The 16,961-nt window shown below is 41.7% G+C and overlaps 1 long non-coding RNA gene across 1 annotated transcript; it reads right to left on the bottom strand.

The window, feature by feature from the left end:
• Positions 1 to 6,680: 6,680 nt before the first annotated feature.
• LOC131882606 (uncharacterized) lies at positions 6,681 to 13,233 on the bottom strand. The gene is made up of 3 exons (XR_009373507.1): positions 12,567 to 13,233; positions 7,897 to 8,351; positions 6,681 to 6,904 (listed from the first exon to the last, which is right to left on the bottom strand). It is a non-coding gene; the product is annotated as an uncharacterized LOC131882606 (long non-coding RNA).
• Between the last annotated feature and the right edge of the window lie 3,728 nt (positions 13,234 to 16,961).

Below are 16,961 nucleotides of genomic sequence, written 5' to 3'. Positions count from 1 at the left end.
GCCATGGATCTGCGCTTGCTCGCGGTCTTCCTCGATGCAGTGCGACCCGGGGAGTCCCACTGCACCCAGAGTCCTTGTGCTTGACAACTGAGTGGAATATTGCTGAAACTCGAGTGCTTGACCGACCTCGAGTCGTTTTTTCCTTGTCTCCTTGTTTCGGAGGCGTCATTTTTTGTACTCACTGATTAACTAACCCAGAACACACACCTATCTTCGATAGCTTCGCTTATGCTAATGACAACCGGAAGTTACAATGTTGTGAAAGCATGGTTGAACGTGCAATTTGGCATAGATCATTGGTGTCAATTTAACCTCCACTGGCTTGTACCTCCTCCTAGTAATGTTTACATAAGTAAACTTTGTCTTTCATGACGATGAAAAGGAAGTATACCTCCGTCGTTAGTAGTCGTCGTCTTGTCCTTAGATCTAAACCAGCTGGAGCATTGTAATGGTTTGAATTTAGAATATGGCACTAAGTGTCTGAAGTCTCCAAAGGAACAATGTATTTTTCACTCTGAACATGGATATTTCAAGTCAATTGTATTCTCAAAGTGGATCCAGCTATAAGCAAACTTTGTTTTTTTGTGATATTGAAAATTGATATTTATTTCTTTGGGAAATTGAATTAAGATATGACCGGTGCATTTCGTGGCTAAAAGCGATGGAATTTGGACCATTACATCCCATTTAACTAAACTGTGGTGTAATAGATGATTTCAGAACTCGTAATCAAGTGCTAACTAAGTGTACTCCTAATTAACACTGAATAGGTTTTTGAAAAATGTACTTTTTTAATGATTTTAAACATGTACTTTTTGTGTTGGATACAATACTATAATGCAATAAAATCAAAGTGGTTCCCTGTAATTTTCTACCACCGCCAGCGGAATAAATCTAGTTGCTTCAAATGATTGCTTTCACTTGGGATCTTCTTTTTCTTTTTTGCGGACTTCCTTACCGCTACCGGGATTGGAACCCCAGCAGTTCAAGACGAGAAGATTATTAATTTAACTTGACTTTTATTCATATATATTATTTGATCGACCAACGAATTAGAATTGGCTGATCTGGCTAATCCTTGAATATAAGGTTGATCCGGAATTTTAGTCAAAAACTTATCCAAGTTTGACTTAAATCCTGCTATTGGATCAACGCTTACATAAGCCCTACGAATATTTGAGGGCAGCAAATTGAACAATGAAGGAGCCCGAGAAAGAAGAGAGGTGGACTTCATTGTTTTAACTAGCCTGGATTCTCGAGGGCTTGAAGGTGCTCTCAAAACGCACATTAAGCCTCTACGGTCACCACAATTGACCCTAAATCCTGGGTTGGGACAAAGCTCATGAATGCTTTTGAAAACGTACAATATCAGATACCTTTCGTACCTTCTCTGAGTACTGTACAATCCCAACCTTTCTAACCTCTCCCAATACGAGAGCTCTCTCATATCTTCAATGTTCCTAGTAAAACATCTTTGGACCTGCTCGAGCTTTTGCAAACCTGCTGAACTAATTGGAGCCCAAATGGGAGAGGCATATTCAAGATGCGGCTGAACAATCGACTTGTACAGAGTTAGCATCGTGACACTATCTCTGGACTTAAACGTGCGATATATCCAACCACATGTTTGAAAAGCCTTACCAACTTTCAACTGGATATGCTCATCGAACTTTCCATTATCTTGGAGGACTACACCTAAATCCTTCATGGATGAGACCTGCTCAATGTCCTTACCTTCATCATCTAATAGTGGAGTGTCTAATGGCGTCGACCCAAAGGTCATTGAGCGGAATTTCATTCCATTCAAGGCCATGTTACTCGCAGCAACCCAGGAATAAATTTGGTCTAGGACCTTTGCCAGACAACCGGAATCCTGACCATTCCTACCAACTACCAATTTTGTATCATCAGCATAAGAAGAGATACTGACATTACTACTACCAAGCTTCTGAAGCGGAGCAATGAAGATAATGAAAAGGAGAGGACCCAAAATGGAGCCCTGAGGGACACCCGACTTGACATCATGTATGTCACTAAGGGATCCCTCAACCTTAACTAATTGTTTCCTACCACAAATGAAACTTCTTAGCCAATTGAGAACCTTGCCTTGGATCCCAATCTCATGGAGCCTGTTAACTAAAAGGCCATGATCTACCTTGTCAAAGGCCTTGGCAAAGTCGAGATAAACTACATCGACTGATTCATGGCTCTCCAGTCCCTCAATAACCTGCTCTATATGCTCAATCAGTTGGGTAACCGTGCTAAAATGTGCTCGGAACCCATGCTGGCTAGGAGGAAGGACTTCATGTATATCAAGAAATTCAACAAGTTTGAACTTCATGATCTTCTCAAACACCTTCGCAATATTCGAAGTGAGAGAAATTGGCCTGTAGTTACTGGGGAGTGACTTATCTCCCCCTTTGAAAATTGGAACAACATGAGCTACCTTCAGAGAAGAGGGGAACTTGCCCTGGTCCAAGATGCAACGCATCAAGTACGAGAAAACAGGAGCAAGAACCTGTGAGCATCTCATCAGCAACTGAGATGTCACTCCATCAGGGCCAGGGGAGCTCGAGAGTCTCAAGTCCCTGATGGCCTCTAAAGCATCCTGATCTGTGACTACAAGATCATCTAAATGCTCAGCTTGACAAGCCTTGCCAGTCCCAACAAACTCATCAATAGAGCAATGGACTGTTGCTCCTAAACTCAGTGGAGTTGAAAACACACTAGAGAACTGATCTCCAAGTATGTTGGCCATAGTCCCTACATTGTCTATGGCTTCCCCATCGACCTCAAAAGGCCCTACAGGGTGTTTGATCTTTCTCTTAGAGTTTGCTTAAGAGAAAAACGCCTTCGGATTTGACCTCACCGCTTGAACAACTCTACTTTCCTTTTTCATCTGATCGGTCTCATTGGAGGCCTTAATTCTACCCTGGATTAAATCCAACTTTCTTTGAAGGCTAGCCACAACTGCTGGATTCGAATTGCTCTGGAGCCTTTTTTGCTAGTTTGCAACTCTTTTTGAACAAATTCGTCCTATACTTCGGAATTTTAGAATGTGCCCCGCCCTGTGAAACACATTCAGAGATTGCTAGACTGGAACAGACGTCCTCAAAAACTAGAATAATTTTGTCTAAGGCTACATCTATGGACGATTCCTTTTTTCAGCATTGAAATGAGATCAAATGAGATGAGATTGATGGTGCTTGCTTTATTGATCAGAGAAGGGGTGATTGCATTAAGGATTTCAAATTTCATTGAACTTCAGGTGCTCTACAGAAATAAGCATAAATCTTGTTGGGCGAACTTGGACAATGAGAAAATTTTGAAATTTTATATGCTATGGGGATATCGCGTAATCACGATTGCCACAACGGAAAACGTTAAATAAATGAATGACCAACCCTTATCCTCAAGGTTTGGATAAATACTTCTTCTGAAGTCGAGTACCAAACCTAGCAATTTGAATGCGAGTTGTCGTTTGAACACAAGTTAACGAGAAAAGTTGTAACTGTATGGAAAACTAATTTTGTCAACCATCTAGAATTTATCCGCAACGGCAAAGCAAGTTATTGTTCTAACCTTCACTGATCATGATTTGGCAATAAACCAAAGGGTTAACGGTTTCCATTTTTTTCAAAAAGTAATCTTACGAAGGGTGGGCAATAATTCTTTTCATTCCCCTCTTCCTCCTGTCGTCGCGGACAAACAAACGGAGAAATTAGAAAATACGCTCTAAGATGCCTGACAAGGTATTTTTCGTAGACCAACTTCTTGCTGATCTATTCTAACATCACAAATACACCACCACCCTTCTGAGACACCTTTCAAATGCTAAAAGCTTCAAGTTACAAAAACTTTGATCATCTAAATAATAATAAACTAAGAGCTATGTTTTGTATATTGTCAGTATACCACCCACTTTCCATCACCGTCTTTTCCCATTAAATTGGACTAAAAAAGGCCAATGGTAAGTTTAGAAAAGTAATGATTTTAAGGCTAATAATAAAAACTTGTGAAAATGTGCTTTTCCTTCTACTTTGTTGGAAATGATAATTGCAAAAGCGTTTGCTCATTGTCAATCAGAGAGTATATAACCTCCTATACAATGAAGATTTACATGTCATAATTGTTCGGGAGTTTGCCCATAGAGAGTTTGAAACATCTCCCAGAAGAGTTGATGGCTAATTCATTGTGTCACAGTACCTGAGCAACAAATTGTACATTAAATAATCTCTTGATAAAGTCTGGCATCTTGGAGAATATTTTCTCGGTTCTACGTTTGTTTGTCCGCACCTAGACGAAGCAGGGGGCGCTTTCTCCGCTCAATTAAAGGACTAAAAGATGTCGTTCCTGGCGTATCTTCACTCTGGCAAAAGGAATAGGATACTGAATACATGGTTTTATAGTTGAGGATGAGCTTGAAGTTTTGAAGGGTTAGTTTTGCCATCACTTCCTATCTAAGACTCACTCCTGCGCTTTATAAGTCTGAACTCTGGTTCCGAGAACTAGAATGATATGGTCATGTTTTGCCAGCTACTNAACCAGGTAGATATCAGTTGCCCCAAAAAGACAAAGGGCAAGATTTTTTACAGGATAAGATTAAAACGGAAGGCAAATGTCACAAAAATTCTTACTTTCATTTCTTCTCTTTTCCATAGCTCTGTTTTTCACTTTATGCATTAAATTTCTTGAACATTGTTTAAGACTGCCAGTCACCCTTTCCTACCATCAGAACGAAAAGGAGCAGAGCATTGAATGAATAATTAAGAAGATGTGAGAAAACTAATTTCCTCCTCCGCAAATTTCTTTCCGGTTTCCTGTTCTAAAAGTGGAGCTCAAGGTGGCCACAATAAAATTGATTGCACCAAGTTATGAAAAGATTAGCCGCAACTTGATATTCCATTTGTTTCAGAATTGCTCCTTTAAGTAGATGTACAAAACTCTCTCAACCATTCAGGTAAAATGCATGATTTAAGGGAGCAAAACAGAGCTGCGAATATCTTAAGGATGTAAAAAGCTTCGTCACCATGAAACTAGCCTTTCCATGAGAACAAGCCAAATACTTTTTTTAATGGATCACATACTGAAAACATATCTTTTGTCCTGTTTTGTCTTTTCAAAAGTTCAACAACAATCAAAACTATTTTTTTTGAATGCAAGTAGTTATTTAGCATTGTCTTAGGAACAACAAAGTAATGAAATATCAGCTCAACTAGTGTGTTGTTAAGGTCATGTTAGTTGTGCAACACTGAACTTTTTTGAAAATGGATCAAATATTTGCAAACATGTAACTAGTTCAAACTAGTGATGGCTTTCGAACCGGAAAATCAGCTTTTATCTTGAAGAACCTCTAATAGGACTCCCAATTTAAAGGAAAAAGGGTGAAAAAATGAAGGCCCCAAATCAAGGACGAGTTTTAAAGCAACCCTGAGCCCAGTTATTTAAAGCCAAGGAGTGAATCTTAGATCGAGAAAAGATCCAACTTTTGTGGTGTATTACGACCTTTTATCAATCTAAGACTCACTCCTGCGCTTTATAAGTCTGAACTCTGGTTCCGAGAACTAGAATGATATGGTCATGTTTTGCCAGCTACTCATTTCAGCAGCTTTGATTTTGCTTGTGTACACTTTTTCGCTCGTGATGAGAGCCCTAACCAGGCCCTTGAAGGTAAAAAGCTGACATTCCGGACCGAAACATCTCTACTTCGAACAATGAAGTCCCTCTCTTCTTTTTCGGGCTGCCTCATTGTTCTATTTGCTCACATCAAATATTCGGAAGCAGGGTGAAGGTGCAGATCCTGTAGCAGAATTAAAGTCAGGCCTGGACAATATTTTGATCAAAATTCCCGATCAACGTTACATTAAAGCAATGAATATAAAGAAAAGCAAAAAAAATGACTTCGTCTTGCACCAAGAGCGAGCTTAAACCTAAGATCCTCAGAACCAAGGAATGGATCAAGACCCCCACCCATGAACCAGACTAAAACCAGTTTCATGGCAAAAGCATCCTTGTTATGGAACAGGGCCCCAAAAAAAGTGAAACAAGAGCAATCAGAGTCATCTTTCAAGAACCAAGTTAGAATATTTGTGAAAAACTTGCCAAAATGAGATTGCCTTTTTTTTCTCATATACTCAAAAAGTGTAACCTGACTTATTGACAAAACCATAAATACATACAAAATAAATACCTTTTTTTGTCTTGAACAACTGGGAATTAATTCCATTCCCAGTGGCGGTAAGATGGTCACCAAAAAGGCTCTGGCTAATTTCAAATTCTCACGTCGAGTAGAAATTTTAGAACTTTGGTGTTTCGGATGTATGAATCGGCTGAACCGAGGTCTTGGGAAGAAAACACGTTATTTTCAAGCGCGCAAATTTCTGTTCTACATACGAACAACATTTTTTGACGGAGTCCAGTGATCAAATATTTGTCGCACTTCGACATCTTTTTGTTCAAAGTTTCAATTAGCCAAACCTGACAACTCTATATCGTTGGTAGATCATATACTATTTGAATATAAAGGTCAAAAAATTTGATCAGTGCACCCAAAAAGGTCAAATAAATTGTGGCTTTATGATTAGAAGATTCCTAATGAATAACCAAATTCAATATGGTCACTTAAAAACAATTGGCCAAGACTGGCTTTGATTTACCAATGTTAAATCCACTGACCTGTTGTTACTATCAGCGTTGTGACTGTTTCTTAGGATGAGCTTCTGCGGGACCAGATGATAGCCCCAATCCATGATAAAATACGAATCTTCTGGAAGTGCCACCCAATAGTTTATACGGAAAAGGTCACAGACTGAGTTTACCAGCGCAAATGAAGCATCATAGCCGGACCAAGTTTCCTCCTCTATCACTGTTTGCTTAATGGGATTCAGCACATGAGGTAATGGACCTAAAGAAATGGCACAGTTTCTTTTCGTAAATAAATCATTGGAATGACTTTAAAGTGAACCAAGCTCTCGCAACCCATTTAGCTCACAAAATAAACATAGCTGAGCCGATTTTTTTTAAATCAAATGGTGAATATATGATAGTTAATGAAAATTACAAACCAACTTTGCAAGTCTCATGGTTTTGGCCTGAGTCACCTCAATATTTGTTCACTTCCAAACGCAACCAAGAACATTTCAGTCGCTGTAGCAAAAGTTTTAAAACAATATGACATAATTGTGTTCATTCATCACTTGATTTGCCGTTATAAAAGCAATGCAATCCTAAGAAGGCCAATTTTATGAAATCAAAGGAAACAGAAATTACAAATAGAACTTGGGTTATTCCAGCCACTTGTGAACACAGCGCCATGAAATAAAGTTTCTAACCGTGGCGTTTGGTTTCCTTTGCGTGCATGAGAGTCAACATTTTACATCTGAAACTGGTACTCATGAAAAAACTAACCTATTGCAAAAGCAAAATTGTAGTCCCATGAATTTGAAAAAAGGAACCATCTCAATTCCATTTCCAGTAGTGATGAGGAAGTCCGCAAAAAAGAAAGAAAAAACCCATATAATGAGAGTACAATTTAAGGACTAGCTCGGTCTGCCAACTCAATTTCGTTGGTAGACCAAATATCATATGAATATTGAAAGGGAATAAATAGACGAATTATAACCTTTCAATTTACTAGTACTGGGGATTACATTCCTTATAGCGGTTAGAAAATCCCGTGAGAAACTAAACAAAAAGAAAAATTCCCACAGAACGAAGGGGTTAAGCGAAAGTGATTGAGAATCAATGACGATAGATTCGAGGGACATGCAAAGAGTCGTCGATGGCTCAATAAGATTAGTAAACTTTAGATGATAACGAATTCATTATTGACAATTCAGTTCGCGCTACGTCGTTTCAGTCAGTGAAGCAAGCCCAAGATCAAAACATAATGGTTACCCAAACTAAGGCATCTTTGCCGGCTGTCAGCACACTTTTGAATAAAAGTAAAGTGCTCCGATGGACAACAAGAGGCAGGGGTATTTTCTTGAATCTTGAATCCTCGACAAGGAGGGTTTTCATTCTCTGCCCAGCGTTCAAGAGCAGCGGTGCAGCACCCTGCGTCCAAACCCACTGAAGAAGGTTGCGAACAGGTGTCTGCAAAGTAGAAAAAATACAGGAAGGACTATTGACCTAGGTAGAAAAAATGACCGTTCAGGACAACTCACGTGGGTTGGAAAAAGAGACGCAAGAATATTTAGTATTTGGACAATCAATCCAATTGCTATTCATGCATTTTGATGGGGAATCTTCGTATTGCAAGGGTTGAGATCGATTGGTCACGGAATATGTGCGACAGCACTTACGCCCATTGTCAAAAGCCCATGGAAATTCAGGTCTACAAACATCAGCCACTATAAAAAAAATCATTTTGAGCAAAAAACAAACCAAACCAAAAATCCTCAATTTGGATTTTTTTCTGTCTCGAAGTTTGTTAACATTGAACATCAAAATGGCACTTTAACACTTCTCAGAGTCTATTTTTTTGGAATTTTCGGCCTTGGAAATTCACTGACTAAAGTGCGGTATTCAGGAGGCCATCCAACAAAGAGTCACAAGTCCATCCCGTAAGGGGTCACGGGTCCTTCCCAAGAGTGACTGGGGAGAGCTTCACGGTAGAACGGAGGGCCACAGCCAGTTAACCGACAGCGGCATGTTATATACTTGTGGGTGAACATCACCCACAAGGAGTTGGATGGGCTTGATGACTGACTTGTATTTGACTTGTACGGTTTATGTATACATGACAAGAATACATTTGCATTAGTATGAGCAACATGCTCAGCACCTGGACATCACACACAATAACCAATTTTTACAAATTTAAACTAACTTCTTTCAAATGTTCAGATATATTTGGCCTCGTTTTAACGACATTTTTAAATGTTCTGCCTTTTTGGGGTGACATTTGGTATGTGCATGCCAATAAAATACTTCTAAATTCCTGAGGGTCCTGAGGGACGAACAAGAGTGAGCGGTGAGCTATGACACTCTTCCCTTACAAATTACAATCCAGTTGGAGCGACAAATCTGGGCGATGGATGCTACCTGGCAAGACTGACTTGCACGAGGAAAACGGTTTTTTATGGGAGAAAAAAGAGTGTACGAACCACGTGGAGTGATTGGAATTCCAAGTTGATCCACGATAGCCAACAGTTCCGACACGATTACTAGCAACTCTTCTCCCTCTCCTCATGTAATATCCCTATGATCATACAGTCTATTACTCCTAAATCTAGCTTTCCTGTAGATCGGTGCTTTTAAGACAACAATAAAGGGCAGTTGAAACAAACTCGTCTCAAGACTTGGAAGTCTATTTTATGGTCCTTCGAGCAAGATTTGATCCAGCGACCTATGGATCTACAGTCCAGGTAGTAAGATCAAACTCATTCTGGACGGTAGCTCTTCGTTGGACTGGTACTGGATACCTTCCCATGAAAATCCTGCTGACCTTTGCAGTAGAGGGATAAGTGTCTTAGCTTTGCATCATAGTGATTTGTGGTTGAATGGTCCCAAATTTCTCACTCAAGAACCAGCCCATTGGCCAATGAATCTTGATACCGCGTCCGAAACCCCTGCCAATGTTGGCTTAACATCCCTGAATTCGATCACCAAGACTTCGTTGTCATCAAACAGCACAATTCCTCGCTTCCCCTTCGAACTTTATTTCAGCGTTTTTCTTCTTGGGGGTCCATCGTAAGCACGATGTCATACGTGCAGAGATTCATTTAGTCATCTCGAGGTCAACATATGCCGAAAACCTGATTGATTTCTCCGGATGAATTTAGAACATCCGAAGTTATTTGGTTTCAAGTCGCTCAACAATCATTGTATTCGGAAGAAATTAATGCCTTACAATTCGGCAAAAAAGTGTCTTCGTCGTCGCCAATCAAATCTTTGTTACCGACGCTCCAGAGCAATACATTAACCATGACCTCGAGGCTGGACTATGCAAATCTACCTTATCGATCTACTCATCCAATAATTTTGCCGAAACATCCCATAACTCGTAAATATGTGTTACATATTCATGTTTCAAATTTTTATGCTAGTGCCAGGTTAACAATGTCACTTGTGCGACAACATCATTGATTGGTTGGTACTCGGCGGGAGTTGCGCAAGATACTTCACACCTGTCCATCTACACGTTGCCTCAAGCTTACAAAATTTCAGCTTGTCATGACTCTACTTCCACCTGAAAGATCTGAAGAACCTACTGCGTTTGAACACGTGCCCTTGGATTTCTTTGGTCCAATGATAACAACTCACAGTTGTGAATTTAGTGATTGCCCTCATGATTCCAAAAAGGCATTCGGTTGTATTTTTACTTGCTTTCAGACACGTGCTATCCATTTGGAGCTTCTCGAAGATGGAACCGCTGCTACCTTTTTGGGTGCTCTGAGACGCTTTGTTGCTCGCAGGGGAGTTCCTCGTTCCGTTCTAAGTGACAATGCCAAAGTTTTTATAAAGGCCAACCGCGAGTTACGACAACTCTATCACAATCTGCAACGAGGGGAAACCCGCCGAGATCCCAAAATGCGAACCATTGAATGGCACTTTTCTACAGAGCTTGCCCCATGGACAAATGCACTCTCGGAAAGATTGATCCGGGAAGTAAAGATATCTCTGAGGCCCACACTTGGAAGACAAACACTATCATTTCGTGCCTTGGAAAATATTCTCGTGGAATGTGAAGGGATTCTAAACGCCCGGCCTTTAGGTTTTGTTTCCGACCAAGCCACGGAAGATATTCCAGTTACACCATTTGATCTTGTCAACGGCCGACCATTATACATGTTTCCTGATAATTCAAATAGGGTTTCAGATTCACCCCTCACTCGGAAATGGTTGCACCGAAAACGTATTTTAAACCAATTTTGGCAACGATGGAAGAATCTCTACCTCCTAGATCTCCAAGCTACGAAATGAACTATGGTCTGACAAACCTGACTTGAAACTCTCAAAAGGGGATCTTGTTTTATTGCACGATGATCAAGCTTCAAGAAACCAATGGTCTTACGGAAGTATAATAGAACTTCATCCAGGGCGTGACAATCAAATTAGAGCTGCCACTATTCAAACATCAAAGACCAAGAAAATGATTCGAAGACCGTTGAGCAAGCTCAGTTACTTCGAGAATTTCATAACAGATTCAAACTAATCGGCGATTCCTCTCCCCCCAGGGCTGAGAACCAGAACAATCTTAGGTCTTTTTTCTGTCCGGGAGTGTAATATCCCTATGATCATACAGTCCATTACTCCTAAATCTAGGTTTCCTGTAGATCGGTGCTTTTAAGACAACAGTAAAGGGCAGTTGAAACAGACTCGTCTCAAGACTTAGAAGTCTATTTAACCTCACGACGCCTCCATCTTAATTTCTTCATTCCAACGAAGAGTTCTCTCTTCATACTTCCCGAACAAATCTTATGTAGTTAAGCCACGGGACTAATCATTCCGTGGCGCAGCCGGTAGCCAACTATGTGTGTTTGGGATCGCGATTTACATGCATTAGATATTCTCATTGATGAATTTCATCCTTTAATCCACCGAGTGTTGGTCGGACCATATCCCTTTGACAGAGATCATCTTTTTGGATCTGGGAACATCTGTGCCTGGTATAACTCGATGCAAGGAAATTCCTTATGTAGATTATGGATAACCGTGAGGGAGTATTGAACTTGAAGTCCTCACCAAAAGGTTTCAAAGGAATGATCACACGAGCGAAAAGGGCAACCTTTGATGCTATTCAAACTCATGTTAATGGCACTTAGGAGCTCAAACTTCAGACATGGGAGTCGAAACTCAATCGGTTCCAGGATGCAGAAGAGGTGGTGATGTGTCATTCGGATGCGGATGACAATGATATCTACAAGGACCTGGATCCCCATGAGGACAATTTCGATAAAGCGAGACTTAAAGCCAGAGGCATTCGTCAAAATTTTGATCAATCTCTTTTGAGTTCCCAACCTCAAGCTTCGCCGATTCCGCCTTCTCAATCTCCATCTTCTGGTCTCCCCAATCTGAATGTGAAGCGCCCACCTATCTTGGAGGAAGACACAAATCTGAGGTCATTTTTTCGATGGTGTCCTTTGTGGAGGAATTATTCCAATTTGATTGCCTTACCAAAACTAGACCACACAACTCAAGTATTGTTCCGTCCACCAGCCAAGGGTGAAAGGTCCTGACTTAGTGAATTCTAGGTAAAAATACCTTGCTAGCTCTCAAAGACGGAGAGCACCTAGTACATGGGCTTAAATTTCTTAGACCTATCTTAAGGCTTCCAGTTATAACCCTAATCAGGGCGTACAATCAATAGTTCGAGCTTCCTTATAAGGCCATCAAACAATCATCAATTGACTAAGGATACAAATCGCTAGCTACCTCTACTCCCCACGGCCCTAGATCAATCTCGGTTGTCTACCTGGGCCTATCTTCAAGGCTAGCTATCCTGCAAAATGTGGTCACTATCCTAGTCTAGATGCGTCTATCAAAGTCGACCTCTACTCTATAGTCAAACTACTTATTTCAGCTACAAGAGTGATGAACTTTAGATGCAGTTGAATACAAACGAGATGGTCCAACGGAGATCCTCGGATGATGTCCACTCGACGGGATTGAAGGTCCACTAACAGAGTGACTAAGTGCTGTACTCAGACTCGGCACTTCCCAGATCCTCTTGCTCTTCTGCACGGCTTCCTGGGTTTCCTACTCCCATACGATGACGATCTCTGTTGTTCAAAACAGTTCCCACTTCTTGGCACCACAACAATGGCAAAGTCCCAGCACTTAGCAATGGCAGGTGGTTCCTCCTCAGAGAGGTCCAAAGTTTTTACTTGTCTCCTCGAGATCCGAAACGTGACTGTGTCCTCGTTGAAGGGTGATGCGTGAATGGGTGTTGGTTTAACTTTCCCGTACAACGCTGACTTCCGCCTCTTCCTCGGGGAGGCTAAAAGGTTGTCGCAGGAGCTCAGGGTTGAATGAGTCACCTTTCCTATAAGCCATAGGATTGTGGAGACATCTGTCCACCACCGGCCCGAACGTTCATCACTTTCAAAGTTGTCCACGACAGAAGTCGTCTCTCGTTGTCAAGGGCCGGCATTTTGGTGACAACAATGATTGGTGATGAGATTTCCTATTTAGATTATCTTCCTCTCTCATAATGTCCACGGGAATATTGTCTAACGCAACAAAGGATTTGCAAGGCTGCGTCGGATCAATTCCTGAGACTCAATTCCTTGGGAGTGTTTCCAAATTTCACAGCTTTCCGAGACCTGGTCTATCAGCAGTGAAGGGCTGGAGAAGCTCCTTACGATGGATTACGACGTCTCTGCGAGCATTGGGGTGGCATTTGGTTGACGTCTGGCCCCCAAACGGACCAACGTTGGGCAATCCAACGACCTAGCAGTTTTCACAAGACGTCAACATTCATTGTCTCAAGACATTTTGATAAACACCGTTCCGTGAAATATCGTTCATCCTGTACATCATTTATCCATATCATATCAGTATGATGTACTCGATTGTGCACGGAAAAAATATCCTTGTTGTGGGAGTGCTGCAGTCCCGGGTTCCTTCAGATTGTTCAACATTCCATGGACATTCAACCAGACACTGGTCGAGAAGTAGACAACATTTTGGGCGTCATCAAAGATTACCTGAGGAGTCTCCACAATGCAATGTTCACTTAGACATGCGTGATATTCTCCAAGAGAGACAGACGGATGGACAAGACTACACCAGCTTGTACAAAGTGATTCGGGAATTGGCACAATTTGCTGATTTAGCTCATATCACTGAAGATCGACTTCTTATTGCGTTATTGCTCCAGGTCATGAAGAGTGAGTCGGATAGAGCCCATCTAATGGAGAAGAACTTCAAGATGTTCGACGAAGCTCGCCACTGTATTTTGGAAATAGAAACGTCTCGTCGGGGAGCCAAGGGAATGACCGATTCGTCGACTCGCCTAAACGTTAAGACGAAATTCAAGTCGAATTATAAGTCCCTGAAAAACAAGAGTTTTGGAAAGACTGATGTTTGTGGATTTTGTGGATTGTCCGCCCATCCAAAAGACAAGCGCCGGGCTTGTCCGAATTTGTAATTAAATTTGACATTGGGGCGAGGTGTGTCGAAGCAAGAATGTCAAGACGGATAAGTGCTCATCTGAAACTCGTGTTGGTTCCGTCAAATTGCAAGTTGCTTCGCGTGGTAGAATGGATTTAAGATCCAATGAGATTGAAGTCAAAATCTTACCGCCTCATTGTCATGCCCAGTCGAAACCAGTCAGAGTGATTTTCTGTGCCAATACTGTAGCCAACATCTCGGTCATAGGCGAATCGGTACTTCAGGAGACCAAACTAAAGGATATGGTCGTTTTATCCAAGTTCCAAGATCATATCATTGGAATCGATGGAAAGTCCGTGAAACAGAGTGGAATGTTCCACGCAGACTTGGAGAACAATGGGATTTTTGCATCCAACGTTCCAATCGTGGTAAGCCAGGATTTGCAGGACGAGCTCTTCAGTTTGAGCCCTTGCAAGGAAGGCATTGATTGTTGTTGGTGACAATTTCCCAAGTCCGAGGTCCCAAATTGCTTCCTTGTTGGTCCCGAAATCCGACCGATCCCTACATCCAATGCCTGAAGTTTGGAAGGATCGCGAGTTACGGATTTCTCAATTGTCTGTGGAGGCATGTATTACCAATATTTTTGGAATGATCGAAAGCAAGTTGAGGACCATATACTCTCGCACTTTTGAAACTGGCGCTCTTCGACCAGTGATAGGTCCAGTTGTGAGTGATCCCATGATCGTTCATTTGAAGGATAATGCCAAGGCATTTGCGATTTATGTGGCCCGAAACATCCCGTTTGCTTACAAGGATAAAACTAAATTGGCTTAGGAAAGTATGGTGGAGCAAGGCATTATTGATTCGGTGGGCGACGATCTTACAGAGTGGTGCCACTTTATTGTTGTTGTTCCGAACGGTGATGGGGATGTTAGAATATGCGTTGACCTTACCCGTTTAAATACCGAGGTCAACAGGAGCGTACATCCCATCAAAACACCAACCGAGGCTATCTCTGGATTTAACCCCGGACAGAAGTTTTTCGCCAAGTTGGACTTGGTGAAGGGATACTCGCCGAGGAATCCCAACATTTAAGGACCTTTTTAACACCATTTGGGAAATTTAAATTCCTGAGATCACCCATGGGATTTGTATCCACGGGTGATTCTTTTACATATCATGGAGACGTGGCCATGGCAGGTTTGGACGTTCAAAAAGTGGTGGACGATATGGCAGTTGAAGCTCCTGACATACCTAACCTTATTCTTAGCGTCAATGGTATTCTGGAGAGGTGTGTTAAATTTGGATTGACCGTCAATGCCAAGATAAGTGTTTTGGCTGCTTCGGCGATCAGTTATGTTGGTTTCGTTTTTCTCCTAGAAGAATCACACCGGACCCTGCCAAGATAGAAGCCATCCAAAAATTTCCAATGCCCGCCACCTTAACTGATCTCCGATCTTTTCTCTGTTTGGCGAATCAACTGGGTAAATCAAACCTAGCTTGTCTGACGTCCCCGTTGAGAGGTCTATTGAGAGACGAAAATCAATTTCAATGGCTTTCCGATCACACCAAAGTGTTGCAGGAGACAAGAAAAGCATTGACGTCCCCGCCAGTCTTGGATACATTTGATACATCATTGGATGTCGTTCTCCTGACGGATGCTTTGCCACTTGGATTGGGATATGCATTACTCCAAATGCGAAATGAAGTCCAAAGCTCATTCATTGCGGATCACGTTACTTAAAAGATTGTAAAACCCGTTATTTGGTGATTGAACTTGAAGCTTTAGGCATTTATTGGGCGATCTAAAAATGGCATTTATATCTTGCTGGCATCAATGTCAAGGTGGTTACGGATCATAAACCCCTGATCCCGATTTTTAACCGACAAGCATTGGTTGAAATCGAGGATCACTTAGTTCAATATTATAGAACAAGATTGCTGGCTTACAATTTTCAGGTGGATTGGAAGGAGGGTATATCCCATGCCATCCCTGATGTCCTTTCTCGTGCCCCGGTGTCCAAACCGGACAATGGCTCGTTAGACCCAGATGATATGGAGGAATTGTGCCATTTTAAATTGGCCGTCCTCAAGGTGGAACAACCCGATCTTATTCTTGACGACCTCGTGGCAATGGACCGAGAGGATGGTCCTTATGGGGATCTCAAGAAAGCTGTCCTTTCTGCGACGATCAAGGCAGCCAAGTCTGGTTATGTGGCCTTATTCAAGAAGGTGGCCTCCAAATCATCCATCGAGGGAGATCTTGTCCTTTGTGGAAGAAGGATCGTCATTCCACCCAATGCTGTTAGGAACATTTTGTAGAAGCTTCACGCTGGACATCAAGGCCAAGAAAAGACGAAGATGAGAGCTCATCAGATCATTTATTGACCCGGATTCACTTCAGATATAGCTAATACTGTGGCTGCTTGTCCGGAATGTACTTGTTTTCGCCCTTCCTATCAACCCGAGCCTCTCATCCAAGATGATCTACCTACGAGACCCTTCCAAGTTGTTGCTGCGCATCTTTTGATTTACGATCGAAATGATTACTTGGTCTACAGTGGCAGGTTGTCTGAAATTCCAACTATCCTAAAATATGTTATTTCCCCGTCTTCATTACAAATCATGAAAAATTTTCTGGGATTATTTCCTACATTTGGTATTGCTAACGTCCTACGCCAAGACGGGAGGCAACATTCATTCTGGGTAGTTTAAGGACGCGTTACTCGAATTCCGGAACAATCCTCAGATCCATGGTCGTTCGCCTGCTCAGAGAGTATTTGGTCGGCCCATTCACTCTCAAATTTCAGTTCTGGAGGACATTCTCCAGACAGCAACCAAAGAGGAGGGTTTACAGTAGATCGGGCTAAAGCAAAACGGATCAAATTGGATCAATCCTGCAA

Source organism: Tigriopus californicus, chromosome 6, assembly GCF_007210705.1.
Source record: "Tigriopus californicus strain San Diego chromosome 6, Tcal_SD_v2.1, whole genome shotgun sequence".
Classification (NCBI taxonomy): Eukaryota; Metazoa; Arthropoda; class Copepoda; order Harpacticoida; family Harpacticidae; genus Tigriopus; species Tigriopus californicus.
Note: the sequence above shows the minus strand (reverse complement) of the source record. Positions and strands in the feature narration are given on the sequence as shown.